The following is a 17,840-nucleotide window of genomic DNA, read 5'->3' on the forward strand; positions in this document are numbered from 1 at the left end:
TTATGATACAAAGCAATGCATTACCAAGCAAAGTAATTATAATCTCAGCAATGAGCAGTGAAAGGCCTCGAGGACTAAAAAAAACCCCCCAAAAAACAGTACATATTCCGTCCGACCATACATGTATGTTCCATGAACATCAACAGTGCACTTCCTATCATTTCACAAAACATGTCTGATTATTCCTGAAAGTAATGCACAAGTGAAATGGGGGAAAAACTAGAATTACTAGATCTGCCTCCAAAACTCTTTTCGAAATGTATTTCTAATGAGTTAATATATATGTCAAGGAAGGGTGATACGATGGTTTGGGATGGGATGGGATTTCATATGACGGGAGGTCCATAGAACAATCCAATGACTAAATGTGTGCCCGAACTGCCACCCATTCAAATGCTGTGACACCATTCAGCATTAAAAATGCTTTGAGAAAAAAATCTCGTTTTAGCTGAGCTGTACATACTAATTTAGATGCTGTATGCAAAATTGGAATACATTGTTAGTAATGCCTATGTAATCACCTCAGCGGCTGAGCCTGGATTTGAATCTCGACCTAGCAGTAAATGTCATCCAGATGTTATGCATGCAGATCGATAAATCAATGTGTGCGCCATCCTTTGGAAAAACGATAAACTGGATGTCGCATTGGCTAGCATTAGTTTGTGGACATTAAATATCCCACGGTGTCCTTCCCAAAGAGTAGGGGAGATATTCCTGGCACCCTGAACGAATTCCAAATTCCTGTTATAACCGACAGGGGACACAACATCAGCGGATCAGTGGTATAGCCGACCTCCCAGCAATGATGCAAACAAGCAGCAATGTGCGCTGCATAGAAATGAAAATAAATAACTGTGCTGATGAAACACAGAGGAGAGAGAGAGAGAAAGACATCCTTTATCATATATATATATATATATATATATATATATATATACAGTATATACTCGGCCGTGCTCGTCCACCCGTCCTCTGCACGGAAAACCGTGGTTCCCGGGCGGCGGCTGTGCCTCTGCACAACCACCAGCAAGATGTCCCAACATGGCCGCTCGTGATGGCGTCCAAATCAGAAGGGGCAAGAGCGGCAACAACTACCCTTCGCTATCGTCTCCAGAACGACAAGGCACCAGGGCGGGAAAATGCCGGTCAGAGCGTTCTGAACTCCCCACGCATAAGAGCAAAGAGAAGAAGGACAAAATGTCGGGAACACAGTCTTTTGTTCCTCAGGCTCTGATGTCATCTTAACATGTCTCCGTCCCAACCCTATCAGCGAGTTCTTTCTTACTAGTCCTTCCTGTCAATCAAAACCCCACCCAATCACGGCTCCTCAGGACGTGACCTCACAGATCTTTTGTCCCGTGTGCTTCCAAAGTCAGGGTTGTCATGCTTACAAAGTCAGGGTTGTCAGTGGCAGTGCTTCATGCCTGGCTTCTGGTGGTTTTTATATTAGTGTATTTAATTAGGGTTGTTTAATGGCCGATTTTGGCTAGTGTCTATGGTGTGGTGCCAAAAGGGACATAGGAATAAAGTACAGAGGTAACGACATACAGGGGATGAATTACCCATAATCCCTGAGCTAAATAACATACCCCACTCCTCGTAATGGGGATGAAGATACACCTCACACGACATCCGGGCTAATACAAATTCCCTACTTATTACATGGTGGTTCTTCTTCTTCATCGCGACATATGGAGCATGCTAATTTATGCAAATCTACTTGGACTAAGGTATCCCTACCCCCACAAATGTAACAATATGTAATATATATATATATATATATATATATATATATATATATATATATATATATATATATATATACACACACACACTACATGACCAAAAGTATACGGACACCCCTTCTAATTAGTGGATTCGGCTGTTTCAGCCACACCCAATGCTGACAGGTATATATAAAATCAGTAGAATGGGCCGTACTGAAGAGCTCAGTGACTTTCAACGTGGCACCGTCATAGGATGCAACCTTTCCAACAAGTCAGTACGTCAAATTTCTGCCCTGCTAGAGTTGCACCGGTCAACTGCAAGTGCACAAGTGTGTTGAATAACTCGACACCGAAAAGTTCACGCAGCTGGCGTTGGCTATCACACGATCAGAGCAGCAGCACAAGTACAAAATACGCACCCGTTTGAACAACAAACTGAACCAACCGAAGCCGTTCAGGGACCCCAACAAAAGACGTGGCTACATAATCACTCAGACAGAACACTTACACCAACGGAGATGTTCACTTGAATGAGGACTCAATTTCAACACTTCAGACACTGGAACTGCGGAAATTCGTGGCAGCTGTGGAGCCCACGATCTTCATGCGATGGACGGATGATGGAGCCAAGGATCAGATCTGTGCACGCATCACTAACATGCTAGCCGATGTCAAGCTACATCATTACATGACCACCAAAGAGAAAAATCGCCCTATGCAGCCTCTGCCAGGACTCTGACATCGTCATCATACCTGCAGACAAAGGCCGGGCAATTGTAATTTTGAACCGGACAGATTACAATCACAAATCTTTAACACTACTGAATGATGAAAACACGTACCACGATCAAGGTGAACCCCATGAAGAGCCTAGATCAGGGGTCAGGAACCTTTTTGACTGGGAGAGCCATAAAAGCCAAATATTTCTAAATATATTTCATTGAGAGCCATATAGTATTTTTAACGTATAATAAATTAAATATGTCTTACTTTTAATGCGACTTCTGGTGCTGCATGGTTTTGCTGATGGCCTTGTAGTCTGGTTCATACGTGGTGAGGTTGAGCTTCATGCAGGCGTTGAGGCTTCCATCAGTTAAACGTGAGCGTAGGTTGGTCTTAATGTTCCTCATATGCGAGAATGACTGCTCACATGCATATGTAGAGCCAAACATGGTCAATACGGCAATACTCACACGCTGCATTGTGTGGTATGTCACAGGAAGCTCGTTCCAAGTCTTAAGAATCAGCTGGTCTTCAGGTTGAAGATTTTTCATTTCTGTCCACTTGTGTTCCCTCGCCAGCTCTGCTCGCTGTCGCGCAAGACTTTCCAACTCTCCATTAAGTGACTTGAACTTACTCATCCACATGTCTGATGCCTTCAGGTCAACAACTTCCAGCTCAAAGTCTCCGATAGAGACCCCGGGGATGCATGTCAGGTCGATTTTGTCCACTGCACATTCATGTGGATGAGTGATGAACTTGAAAAGACCAGTGCGCGCACGAAATTCTCCAAAACGTGCTTTGAATGACTGCAGGAGATTGGACGTAAAGCCAGCTAGCTGCTGGAGATCCAGATGTTGAGTGGAGTCACTTGCTAAGCATGCATCTCTAAATTGTTGCAGTCTTTCAAAGTGCAGAAGACGACCTGTTTCAATGTCCCTGAGAAAGACTTACAGCTTGCTTTCAAATGCAAACACTGCTTGTTGAAGGGATGAGATTGTATTTCCAATACCTTGCATTTTCACATTGAGCTGGTTCAGATGGCCAGTTATGTCCACGAGATAGTGAAACTGCAGGAGCCAGTCAGTGTTGTCTAGCTCAGGATGCTTGACGCCTTTCATTTCAAGAAAAGTCCGGATTTCACTCAGGCAAGCTGCAAAACGGCTGAGCACCTTCCCCCTTGACAACCAACGCACGTTGCTGTGTAAAAGCAGACCGGGATAATGATTCCCAACTTCTTCTAACAGAGCTTTAAACTGGCGATCATTTAAAGCTCGGGCAACAATAAAGTTGACCACTCGAATGACCAGCGACATCACCTCACCAAGCTCCTGGCCACACGTCTGAGCGCAAAGCGCCTCCTGGTGCAGGATGCAATGAAAACTTAGGATGGCTCTCTTTTCATGTTCACGGAGAAGCGCTACAAATCCTTTGTTCTTCCCCAACATACAGGGTGCACCATCAGTACAGACAGAAATAAGTTTATCCATCGGTAGTTTTTTTTCTTTAGCAAACTCCATGAAAGACGTGAATAAATCCTCTCCTCTTGTTGTCCCTTTCATTGGCAAAACAGCCAAGCTTTCCTCACGCAGTGTGTCACCTGCAGCATACCTGGCAATTATACTGCACTGAGATAGATGGCTAACGTCTGTTGACTCATCTAACGCGAGGGAAAAGTATGTCCCGGCGTTTATGTCCTTAATTTGTGTTTCCTCGACTTGATTTGCCATCATGATGCTACGATCGTGCACAGTTCTTGCTGACAGGGGCATGTCTTTTATTCGTTTGATTATCTTGTCTTTATTTGGGAAGTCATCAAACAGTTCATTGGCCACATCAAGCATGAATGTTTTGGCATACTCGCCATCTGTGAATGGCTTTCCATTCCTTACTATTGCCAAAGCACCCGCAAAGCTAGCGGAATTCCCGTCACCTTGCTTGGTCCACACACGTAGTTGCTGCTGACTCACCTGCACTCTCCGCTGTAGCTCCTCGCATGCCCTTTTCCTGCTGTCCCCCGCTGGATATTTCGATGCAAATGAAGCATGGTGCGTATCGAAGTGCCGCTTTATATTTGACCGTTTCATCGATGCAATTTTATCATTGCATATTAGACATACCGCAGATCCTGCTCTCTCACCAAATGCAAATTCCTCTGTCCACGCAGCCTGGAATGCACGGTAATCATCGTCTTTTTTTCTTTTCGCCATCTTTTCCGTTACAAGGGTTGAAGCGGATAAACTAGTTGGCTATCTGATAAAATTGATTTCTTCACCTTTACAATGACGCGGACATGCTCGCGAGCCATTGGTTCCCGACCCGACCCACGGGTGACCCGTGACCCGTGAAATTTATCTTCAAAACTAATTTCTGTTTACTTTAAAATGACACAGTATTATTAAGAAATATCACAAGTATTTTAAAATCAGTTCCAAACTGATTTTTATTTTTTATTTTTTTTTTTTCAACTCAAAATTGTCTGGGAGCCATATTAGTCCTTGAGCCAGACCAAAAGTAATGCTCCGGCGGGGGGAGTAATTCTCATTATGATTTTCCATTAGACCAATGTCTCAAGTGTCAGAAAAGGTGTGATGGACATCTGAGAACGGTAGCTTAGTGCCCGGATGGACGCCATCTTTGAAACCACCCAGCTCGAAAATGCCCATTTGGTGGGGTACATTGTTGCACGTGTATCTGGACTTCTATACTAGCTATCGATGTGCGGTTGATGACTAAATATACGTCCGATGTGTACCGTCTAAATAAAAAATAATATGAAGCATTTTGTTTTAGATTAATTATTATAAAAATCAATTATCGAAAAAAAATCATATATTTTTCAATATTTTATTATTAGACTTGTACTTTTTTTAGTGAAACAACACTGGTATGATTTTCCAAATTATGCATTGTGCTACACCGTTTATCTGTCTATAAAAATAACTCAAAAACTAAAACATATCATCCACCACGAGTTTACAACAAATAAATGTAAAGAGGCATAAAATGACTTAGGCCGCCGCTGGCATTATCTATTCTGACGAGAACGCAAGTTAGGAATGTCGTACGGAGAGGATTTTAACACCATACGATATCTAATAAGCAGGCGGAAATTGTTACATAGGAAATCTGCACTTTGGTGGCCATCTTGGATTTCAAAATGGCCGCCAATTATATTAATTATTCATTACTAGAGTTTGGAAAGACGTATGGAGCTGATTTTAACACCATACGATGTATATTCCTAATAAGCAAGCGGAGGTATCATTGAACATGTCATGTTTTAGTCAAATAACACCGGTATGATCTTCCAAATTATACATTTTGCTAAACCGTTTATCTGTCTATAAAGATTTTCAGGCAATTTGGCCTGCATTATAATAGAGAACAACATATGCTATACAATATACAGTGCACACAAAGTTAATCATCATAGTCGCCATCAGAGTCATTGGCATCCTGAGCCACGATAGCATCATCCTGCACCATGTTGGAGCATCCCTGCAGCTTACACACAACAGTGCACTTCAACCCATTCAGTATGCAGGAGAAATCTGACGGTCGACACGTCCTTCTGCATGTGCATGAGATGAGATTCAAGACGACATCTGGAGCTGGTAGACCCGCCATCCATCGGATTGTGAGCGAACCGCCATCATCGAGTTCCCAACCATGTCCTGCTGATGGTGTTGGGACGTCTGGTAGGTTTTCAAGGCTGCGTCGCCAGATAGCCGCCTGATAGTTGGCCCTAAGCGTATGCTGCATCAAGGAGTCTTCACAAGGCGGCAATTGTCCAGATTCGATCTGGCCCTTCTTTGCACAGAACATGTGATAACGGAGCGAATTAACACCGACGATCTTCGTGTTCTTGGCGTACAGCTGACACGTGAAGGCCTGAATGCTATTGAAGACGTCTGTTGGTACATTCCACGAAGATCCCAGATCTGTGAATGCTTGAAGATACAGCTCATTCGCTTGCACAAGCTTCAAAGCCTTTATCTTTCCTTGGCTAGCCAGAGCACTCACAGTGTCACACCCGCTCCATGCATGAAGCCCTGGCAATGCACTGCAAACTCCAGACCCCAATACCGCAGCCAACTTTCCAACGTCGATCATTCTGACTCGAACCTTTGTTCCTCGTCTGATGAAGAGCTGACTATCGATGGTTCTGCTGAGATGAAGACTGATGATCAGAACGTCGGTGTCATCTGCCACTAAGATGATCGTCTTGTAGTGGGTAGCGGCGTGCTTTGCGTGGAGAAACATACGCGTGTCTGCTTCCTCATGGCTACATTCGAGTGCTTGCACCAACTTCCACCTATCGCGGGTCAGTACCAGACATTTTTCACCACAGGTGACATACAGTGTTCTGTTGCCTAGCTTTTCGCGATTTGTTTCATGTTTCCACGACTCCGCCAGAAACACAACCAGTTTCTCCTTTGTCTGGCTGCAAGCAAGGAGACGCCGCCAGTTCATGATTTTGTGTGCGGGTCTGATCTCGCTGAAACTGATGCCTTCATTTGAACCGCGGTTCACACGCTCAGCTGCTTTGATGGATTCTTCTGTGTATGTGTCAAAGACAACATCGATGCGCTCACTGCCTTGACCAGCGTGAAGCGCTGCAGCAAGGATGCGGTCAGATAGTTCTTCGAACGTGTCGTTCTCGCCATGCATCTTTTGTATGAGAGCCATCGCATCAATTATTGTTGCACTTCGCTTGTCAACGTTCTCGGCTGGTTCCACAAGACCTTCCATGTGTTTCGCAAGTGCAGCTTTGTTCGTTTTTTTCATTGCCCCATCAACGTTTGCCAAAGACCATGGTAACGGCCCTAGTGGGTGACAAAGGACAAGTTGCATGTCGAGGTTCCTTGTCTTGGCGATGAGTATCATGGTGGCAAACAGTTGTCTGTCAGCTCTCAGGACGATCTCCTTGTTTGTGCCCTTCACAACTTTCTGCTTGATCTTACCAAAGGTCTTCAAGTTTAGCTTGTTCAATGTGTCATGAAAGCCTGTTCCCTCTTCAAGACGTTTCTGGAAGCTTTGATACGCCGCTTCCCCCTTTTGCAGGGTGTTGAGTAGGTCATTAGAAACGTCCTCCCTCGCAGCCGCTCCGGAAGATATACTGAGAAGACATGACGGATCATCGGCGAATGGATTGGTCCAGTCATTTTCCAGTAGATCACAGATAGCTGTGACGCCAGACTCATCACGTTTGATGCGAGAAGTAGACAAGTCAGGGTGCTTGGCGTGAGATGTGTCGCTGCCATTCACAAGGATAGTTTCTCGTAGTTGCCTCAGTGCAGTAGCCCGATTTTCTGCAGTTAGATAGTATCGTGACACAGCCCCTTGTCGAAGACTAAAACCTCGTGTTCCTCCAGCTGTTTGCGTATCTTTGTTTACTGTTTCTTCTGTTGTCTGATCAACAGCGATTCTGGCAAATGGATTCCCTGGTCTAAGCTGTACGGAGAAGTAGCCTTGATTGAAATGCCTGTACAACTCGGGGCATGTTTCGTGGAGTTGCGTCATCTGTGCATAGTACACTGGTAGATATCTAGCATAGTTCACCTTGTTCATTGCGAAACACCAAGGGATCACTCTTCTGACACAAGCCAAGTGAAGCATCCAGTCGCCTTCTCTATCCGCACGAATCAACCCCAGCAGGGTCTCTACCATATCAATATACATCATCCAGAAGCGAGCCAGGTCTCTATGTTTGGTTCGCAGAAAATGTAGGTATTTCGCGAACATGTCAAAGCTCTGTACACATGAATCATCATCGAGAGCAGCAGCGAGAGTCTCGTGGCAAACATCCTCCTTGATGCTGCGAATTTTGAGGTCAGTGCTTCGAATCTGGGGTTCCTTGTCAGGATGATTGCTTTCTATCCACACCTGGAAGCCCTTCCAAATGATGCGCATTAGTGCCTCGTACATCAACTTGTGGAGTCGCACAGCACGGTTGTATTGCTTGCCTTCCAGAACCCTGTTGATGGAACCTTCACTCTTCAGCGATTACTCCTGACTCAACAGCTACATCCCGAAGGCCTGCATCTCCAAACATTTTCCCAATGCTCGACATGAAGTTACAGATGGTATGGAAGTTCCCCATCATGAGCACGATTCTTCCATATCGATCGACATCTTTCCATGCTATTTCGGTCGCCTTAGCAAATAGTGCCTGGTCTAGCACCACCGGTATACGCTCAAGCTGAAGTGATGACATGATGTTCAGAGCTTCTCTGAGGATTTCTTGCACTGTTGCCATATCTGTGGCAGGCGCGTTTATAGTCGGCAGGTAGCCAACTACATCTTCCGTCACCTGAACACGATCTCTAGTCATGATGTTGAAACCAGTCCACGAACTGATTGTCTGGTCGCATGGTTCCAGCATGCGAGTCATAATCCATACGTGATTTCGGCGCTGCGCAAGGGATGTTGCGCCTGCAAGAGTGTCAGAAAGATCTGCAGGCTTGATTGCAGGTGGGCCCTCTCGTTTCCCACCGCTGTATATTGGAACTAAATCGCTGGATGACGGGATAGATCGCTTCTTATCTGCTTTGGATACTGCCGATGGAGGTTGGGGCGGCAAACACGACTGCGACTTCGGTTGGACGATGATACCGTTGACGCGATGCGATGTTCCGCCACCACTCAGCGATTCCTCTAGCCTGTCGATGTTATCGAATGCTAATACAGTCGGGACCGAAGGGTGCACATGTGACGGAAGTGGTACTGTATCTTTCTCCACACTTGCTAATTTGTCTATGCATAGCGCTGTCTCGATTTCTTCCAGAACTGTGTACGAACATCCGTGCCCGAGTCGATTCAATATTCTGATGACCTCTGTATTACCGGTGAGCGTTTTCATGACCCACGGAAGTAGGACATGCTTCGATGTTCTGATGGTACCCCGGTGTACAGCATTGATGATATCTTGAGCCATCGACCATACCAGTGTGTCAGCACGCGCAGAGCTACCCCCACTCCCGCAAATCAAAGTATGCAGAAATACACGAAGAGAATCTGGTATCTTCACGTAATCTGAAGTGAGTTCTGCTGGCTGAGGCGGCCAACGTTCATTGTAATGAGCATCTTTGATCTGGTGTCGCAGTGAAGTAGCTGCACGCACAATGTTACTTTCACCGTCCGTTCGTTCAAATGCTTTCACTTCTGCTTTCAGGTTTACGCACTCTGCAGCAATCTCTCGCTTTGTCAGATTATCGGGCATCAAGTATACACGGTGTTTCACATTGAAGAAGATGAGCGATTCTCCAAACTCTCTTTGTAATGTGCGCTGCAGATTCTTCTTGATGGAGTCACGAACATCAACTGAAAATGTATCTGAAGACAGGATATCTGTTGCAACATCAACTATTGGAACAATCCTCGGGTTCAAGAACAAGTCAGTGCGAATGAAATTGAATATTCATCGTATCATTTCTTTTTTCTCGATATTATCTTCAATGTCAGTTTCTACTTGAGGTTTTTGGGGCCGTGTGTAGTTTCTATAGCAGGAGAAGTGGTAGTGAGCCTCAGCTGCAACCATATCTCGTGTAGTCAATGCCAAAACTCTCTCATCATTGCGAGCTGTCGCAGCATCTCTTATTGTCTTATCTGCTCGAAGTTCAACAGCCAAGACAACTGTTTCACGGGTACGACTGCCTTTTATGAATTTTGAAGCACGCTGGCAAAAAATGCATTTATCATCGTAGACCGTTGAAGTTGATCCTGTCTCTTCCCGTGATGATCGCCGTCGCACCGCATCGCCAGTATCAACTGAAGAACTTCTAGCTGCATTGGTCAAAGTAGCTAGGTGGTTTTTGTGAGTGAAGTCTGATCTACAAGCCCTATGGTATAATATTGGAATATTAGGAAGTTCAACTGCGCCTTCTTGGACTAGCTTTAGAATTGGATAAAAGTTTCTAACTGCGGCTGCGTCACACAATGTCTTCCAAGAACTGTTGCCCGCTGCCTTGCTTAGTTCAGAGAGTGGCGACTTCTTGCTGCACAGGATGCACGTTCCGGACTCAGGTTCAATCTTCGCCCGTTTCGCCTCGACACCGGCCATCTCAGCTGAAAGAACAAAAAGACTGACGTTAGATTACTCCGATATCCGAAAAGCTTGCCAGCTTACATAGACATACTCATCCAAGTCAGTGAACATGTTAGATGGCGCCACAATACAACTCTATAATAGAGTTGTATGTGGCGCCATCTAACATGTTCACTTTTAGTTCTTAAGCCACCCACCCCCCCCCCCCCCCCCCCTCAGAAATTAATCAGGTCACCGCAACAAATCTCAGACTGAGATATAGAATATAGAATATAGATATAGAATAGACTGACGTCACTTTCGGCACTGGGTTCTGTGGGTTGATTATCGGCGGGAAATTCCAACTGACATAGTTTCGGTTTGTGGAAAGTGCATGCCTTTTCATATATTTTTTGTGTAAACTCGTGGTGGATGATATGTTTTAGTTTTTGAGTTATTTTTATAGACAGATAAACGGTGTAGCACAATACATAATTTGGAAAATCATACCAGTGTTGTTTCACTAAAAAAAGTACAAGTCTAATAATAAAATATTGAAAAATATATGATTTTTTTTCGATAATTGATTTTTATAATAATTAATCTAAAACAAAATGCTTCATATTATTTTTTATTTAGACGGTACACATCGGACGTATATTTAGTCGTCAACCGCACATCGATAGCTAGTATAGAAGTCCAGATACACGTGCAACAATGTACCCCACCAAATGGGCATTTTCGAGCTGGGTGGTTTCAAAGATGGCGTCCATCCGGGCACTAAGCTACCGTTCTCAGATGTCCATCACACCTTTTCTGACACTTGAGACATTGGTCTAATGGAAAATCATAATGAGAATTACTCCCCCCGCCGGAGCATTCACTTCAAAATATGGCCGGTTGGCTCAAGGACTATATGCCGTCACCGGAAGAGCCATATATGGCTCGCGAGCCATAGGTTCCCGACCGCTGGCCTAGATGAAGGGTTTACAAGGTGCTGGACAACCTTCGAGTGAGGGGCCTCTTGACAGAAGAGGAAGACAATGCAGCCAATAGACATCATAATACCAACGTTTAATGGGCTATTCAAGGTACACAAGGACGGAGTACCACTCCAAACCATTGTGGCCCTAAAAGATGACCCCACATACACACTCGCTAAAGGGCTTTACTTTACTAAAGGGCTTTACATCACCTAAAGCATTTAGCGTTGGAGTCACCTCACACAGTCTGAGGAGTTGCTCTTACGCATCAAAGATGTCCACATCGAAGATGACGAGGTCATGGTGTCCTTTGATGTCACGGCCCTATTCACATGCATCCCCACTGACCGAGCAAGGAGAATCTTAGACGCCGCCATCACAGCAGACCAATAGCTGGCAGAAAACAGCCGACTCAGCCCAACACAGCTGCTTTTACTGCTGGACTTGTGCTTCACTTCAACATACTTCTGCTTTGGGGATCAAATTTACCATCAACACCAAGGCACACCCATGATTTCTTCCATATCAGGTCTAATCACGGACTAGGTAATGCAACACTTTGAGCAACAGGTATTACAAGGCAAAAACATTCCCAAACTTTGGCTTCGGTATGTTGATGACACGTTCACCATCATCAAGAATGACAGCTTTGGCAGGTTCCAAGCTCACATTAATAGGATCATACCTGCCATACTGTTCACACATGAACTCAAACAAGATGGCTCCATTGCCTTTTTGCATGTTTGTGTCAAGCATGCAACAGATGGTCATTTGAGCACTCAGGTGTACCACAAACCCACACACTCTGACTGGGTACTCAACTACAAGAGTGGACACCAGTCTCGCATAAACGATCGCGTGCACGAACGTTGTTCGAACGGGCCACATCACACTGCAGTGATGTGTAATCCGATGTGTAAAAGGAAAAGCATTATTAATACTAAGATTTTACCATAATCTTAAAAGAAGTGTTGGTGTCGCTATATATTTTTTCATTTTCTTTGTGACTTACGGTATAAATATATTATTTTGAAATGCAATTTCACTGCTATTCTTGAATTCATGTATTTTTCATTGCGAATAAAAACATTAATAAATTAACAACAATTTTTGTATAGTTGTATAGTATCATGTGTTTATCATTTTGTGTGCAGTTGGTTTAACAATGATGACTCACAACGTAAATCTTCGTGTCCCCCAGTTTAACGTAGGAAATGAAATGAAACAGTCATTTCTATGAAGTGCAAATTCAAAATAAGTAGCCATGAGGGGGAAATTATAAATATATTCATGAGATTAATCATTCCACAAAATGATGATTTAGCATTTGGATAACATTTGGCATGTTGAAGAAGAAATTACGAACACTCGTGAAGAGGTTGGAAATCGCGTCCCCCGACATTTTTTACGTTGTGAATTTTCCCATATAAAACTATCACATCAGACAAGCTCCGAGTTTCATGAAACTACCCCGTGTAGAATTCCCAAATGTTGTTGTTTTCGAACGGTGCAGATGACGGGGCAAAATTGGCAGCGCGCGTGGGTAGCGAAATTTTCCTTCGTGTAGTTCCCCTTATACGTAGTGCTAGTTGGAATACCAATTTACGCTGTGGTGGGCACTGTGGCTGTAACCATCGCAAGCTACTCAGCCCAGGTTTTGTAAAGCCTGGCAAACCTACGTTTGTGATGACATGGCTGACTGAAATTTGAGTGCAAGTTCTCGATTTGATTAATTATTTGCCGAATTTTCATTGATATTGATAGATTCTCAACGTGTACACTGCACAGCAAAAACCAGAGGGAAGCGAAGATTGTCATGTCCCGTGTTTACGCTGTGAGTGTCTTGATAATCCAGAAGCCGGCCTTCGCGGCTGGGTTACAAATTGAAATTGATTATTGAAAGACAAAGGGCAGTGGTTAATATGGTTATTATGATAAGGTAATATGTAGTTAATATATTAAGCCTGACCCATGACCATTCAAATGATTTTCTCCTCAATAGAGAGCGTTGTGTGTGGAATAGTTTTTCAAATTTCTGAAAATATAAGTATTTTACTATAACTAAATCACGTTTCTGCATATTTAATCGATTTGAAATTTTGGACCTAATGTCACATGTTGGACCCCACAAATATGGAATTAGCCATATATATACTAGCTTGACTCCGCTCAATAGGCTCGCCTCACCACGCGTCATTACAGAGGAACAGGCTTGTTTTAGCTGAGGATAATGACTGTACCTGAGTTGCTGTGTTGTCATGATTTACACCAATCATAATACAAACAATTATTTTGCACAAATTTATTTGTCGTGTTTGTGATATTACATTTTTATAGGCAATTTAGGTTGAAGATTGAGGTTGAAAAAAAAAACAATTAAAAAAAGAACCCCTCAGCACATACATCCGGGAGGGGTAGGTGCACACTGGAAGTTTAGGACGATTACACCTCACGACCACGAAATTCAAAACACCTCACCACCACGAAATTCAAAACACATCACAGCCACGAAATTAAAAACACCTCACCACCACGAAATTAAAAACACCTCACCACCACGAAATTAAAAACACCTCACCACCACAAAATTAAAAACACCTCACCACCACGAAATTAAAAACACCTCACCACCACGTATTTCAAAACCTCACCACCACGTAATTTAAAACACCTCACCACCAAGTAATTCAAAACACCTCACCACAAAGTAATTCGAAACACCTCACCACCATGTAATTATAAATACCTCACCACCACGTGATTTAAAAGCACCTCACCACCACGTGATTTAAAAGCACCTCACCACCACGTCATTTAAAAACACCTCACCACCACGTATTTCAAAACCTCACCACCACGTAATTTAAAACACCTCACCACCAAGTAATTCAAAACACCTCACCACAAAGTAATTCGAAACACCTCACCACCATGTAATTATAAATACCTCACCACCACGTCATTTAAAAACACCTCACCACCATTATAATTCAAAATACCGCACCACCACGTGATTCAAAACCACCACCTCGTTATTAAAAACACTTCACAACCACGGAAACAAAAGTTTGAGGGAGTAGTTAAGTGACAACACAGACACTGCCCAGATGTGGAGATATATAGATAAATGACTGGACCTGAGTTGTGGTTGTGTCATGGTTTACACCAATCATAATTCAAACAATTATTTTGCACAAATGTATTTGTAATATACGTGATATTACATTTTATAAACAATTGAAGTTGAAAACTTAAGTTTTTTTTAAAAAAATTCCCCAAAAAAATATATATATTGGAATTTTTTTATAAAAAATACCCTTAGGACATACCGACGGGATAGATATGTGCATACCAGAAGTTTGGTACGATTTCACAAAAGTTTGAGGGAGTAGTTCAGTGGCAAGACAAGACAACACAAGACAGACACTGCACAGATATATATATATAGATATATATAGATATATCGAGAAAAAGTAAGTACACCCCATGTAAAGTTTTGACTTTTTCAACATATTTCAACATACAGCCATTTCATCTTCATTTCAACGATATTGATCGATAAAGGTGATATAATATAACAAATATCATGAAACATTTACATTTTGTAGTCCATTGTATAATTTAAATAAACATAAATGCAAATTTCGCATGTGGAAAAAGTAAGTACACCCTTGGCTCTAATAGGTGGTATTGCCCCCTTTGGCAGAAACAACCTCAAGTAGGCGTTTCTTTAACTGTCTACCAGTCTCTGACATCGACTGCAATAAATTTTTGCCCACTCCTCCATGCAGAATTCTTTCAGCTGTGCGATGTTTGAGGGGTTTCTTGCATTCACAGCTCGTTTCAAATCACCCACAACATCTCGATGAGATTTAGATCCGGGCATTGACTTGGCCATTCCAGAACCCTCCATTTATTTCTTTTCAGCCATTCCTTGGTGGATTTACTGGTATGTTTAGGGTCATTGTCATGTTGCAAGGTCCACCTTCGGTTGAGCTTCAACTTTGCGACAGATGGCCTCACATTATCCTCAAGCACCCTCTGGTACAATGAAGAATTCATAGTGGATTCTATGATGGTGAGCTGCCCAGGCCCTGATGCAGCAAAGCTGCCCCAAACCATAATATTTCCACCACCATGCTTTACAGTTGGTATCAGGTTATTGTGGTCAATTTCTGTCTTTGGTTTTTGCCAAACATGTCTTCTGGTACTGTGGCCAAATAGCTCTACCTTTGACTCATCTGTCCAGAGCACATTGTTCCAGAAGTGCTGGTCTTTGCCTAGGTGTTCATTGGCAAACTTTAGTCTTGCCCTGATGTTCTTTCTGGACAGCAAAGGTTTCTTCCTGGCACAGCTCCCATGTAGATCACATGTGTGCAGCCTCTTTCTAATCGTAGACTCGTGCACTTTGACATCAACAGTGGCAAGAGCTACCTGTAGGTCCCGTGATGACATTCTGAGGTTCTTCGAGACTTCTTTCACGATCTTGCGGTCTGCTCTCGGGCTGAACTTGCTGGAGCGGCCTGGCCTGAACAAGTTGGCAGTTGTTTGGAATCTTCTCCACTTGTAGATGATCTTCCGAACAGTCGAATGATTGATTTCACATTGTTTGGAGATCTTTTTAAATCCCTTCCCAGACTCGTAGGCATCTATAACCTTCTTTCTGAAGGCCTCAGAGAGCTGTTTTGATCTAGGCATGGTGACGCCGCACACTTCAACAACAAAGAGCAAACCAAACTAAATGTCTGAGGTTTAAATAAGACAGGTTCCTCCAAGATCCTCTCTAAGGATGTTCTGATCATTTGCACCTGAGCTGGTGCACCTGATTTTAATTTTAGGTGTTTGAGGTAGTGATAAATGTAGGGGTGTACTTACTTTTTCCACATGCGAAATTTGCATTTATGTTTATTTAAATTATACAATGGACTACAAAATGTAAATGTTTCATGATATTTGTTATATTATATCACCTTTATCTATCAATATTGTTGAAATGAAGATCAAATAGCTGTATGTTGAAATATGTTGAAAAAGTCAAAACTTTACATGGGGTGTACTTACTTTTTCACGTGACTATTTTCCTTCCATTCACCTGGTCGGTTAGGGTTCTCTATCAATCGGCTTGTGTCTGTCCTTTCCTCCATTGGTCCAGCACTGTCTTCACCTGGGTTATTCTGGGAAGTTATAACTCCCAAATTGATTGGCTCTCATCCAAGTCCAGTATGCCCTCGAGGTTGCTGAGCCACCTCAATTAAGATATCATCAAGACAAGCTTAGTGCATAACCGAGCGTGTTCCCCCTGTTTCGGAGACCATGTGACCTCCAGTTAAATGGCAATTAAGACTGAGGGCACTGGACCATGTGGTTGACCAATTGGCATTTGTGGTTGCCTAGCCACCAACCGTGACATGGAGTTATTCGTGCTCAGTAAGTCTGAGGGGAACCGAGGACCCCCATTTTAGTAGACCCGAAACCCATAACAATATACATATATATATATATATATATATATATATATATATATATATATATATATGTGTGTGTGTGTGTGTGTGTGTGTGTGTGTGTGTGTGTGTGTGTGTGTGTGTGTGTGTGTGTGTGTGTGTGTGTGTGTGCATATTGTACAATCAGCATTAGATGAAAAAAAGATAAAAACAGTTGGTGAGGAAACCAGAATACTCTTTTTTGTGGGTCAAAGCAACTGCCATAGTTAACTTAAGGATGAAAGGGTTTAATTTATTGCAACGTAAAAGGTTCTCCTCGGCAAATGGTGACAAATGACATTTTTCAGTGACTTATTCAGAAGTGACCCTTGATTGTCTTTTTCATTAACGATGAAATCGCAGTGCATGTGTGAGGACCTGTTTGGACGATGAATGAGCATACACTGGTATTTTTAGCTGAAGGCATGTTTTGCAGACTATGCTGGATTTCACGCGCTCTTTAAAGAAATTCCACTGTCGGCACTCAAACGCCATACAACTGCATTGCATTTATTACTTTTTACAACCATTTTATTGGACCAAATCCCATCCAAACTCTGCAAAAGGGTTCGAATATGTCAGCAAAGTAAAGATGATTCACCCCATCACCAGAAGCACCATTCCATTATTTGAATATGCTAAAGAAGGAATGACATATTTAAAATCCACAAGGCAAGCAAATACAAGGAAGGAAGACAGACAGCTTCACATTCCAAGGTATGCCTCGTGCACAGCACTGAAGAAGAAATAACTACATTTGAACTGCTGAACTGCAAGTCCGTAAATAGTAATGCGATCTAACCAAATACACTTAAATATAGCAATTTGGTTATTATAGCCTGGTGTTGGCTTAGCGGTTAGGGTGCCGGCTTGGGATCCTAGGATCCTGGGCTTGAAT

The 17,840-nt window shown here is 43.0% G+C and overlaps 1 protein-coding gene across 3 annotated transcripts in view; it reads right to left on the reverse strand.

Moving 5' to 3' along the window:
• Positions 1-17,840, reverse strand: part of DOCK9 (dedicator of cytokinesis 9) — a 287,811-nt gene that overhangs the window by 265,680 nt on the left and 4,291 nt on the right. The window lies entirely within an intron of this gene.

Source organism: Myxine glutinosa, chromosome 9 (genome assembly GCF_964187855.1).
Source record: "Myxine glutinosa chromosome 9, kmMyxGlut1.1, whole genome shotgun sequence".
Classification (NCBI taxonomy): Eukaryota; Metazoa; Chordata; class Myxini; order Myxiniformes; family Myxinidae; genus Myxine; species Myxine glutinosa.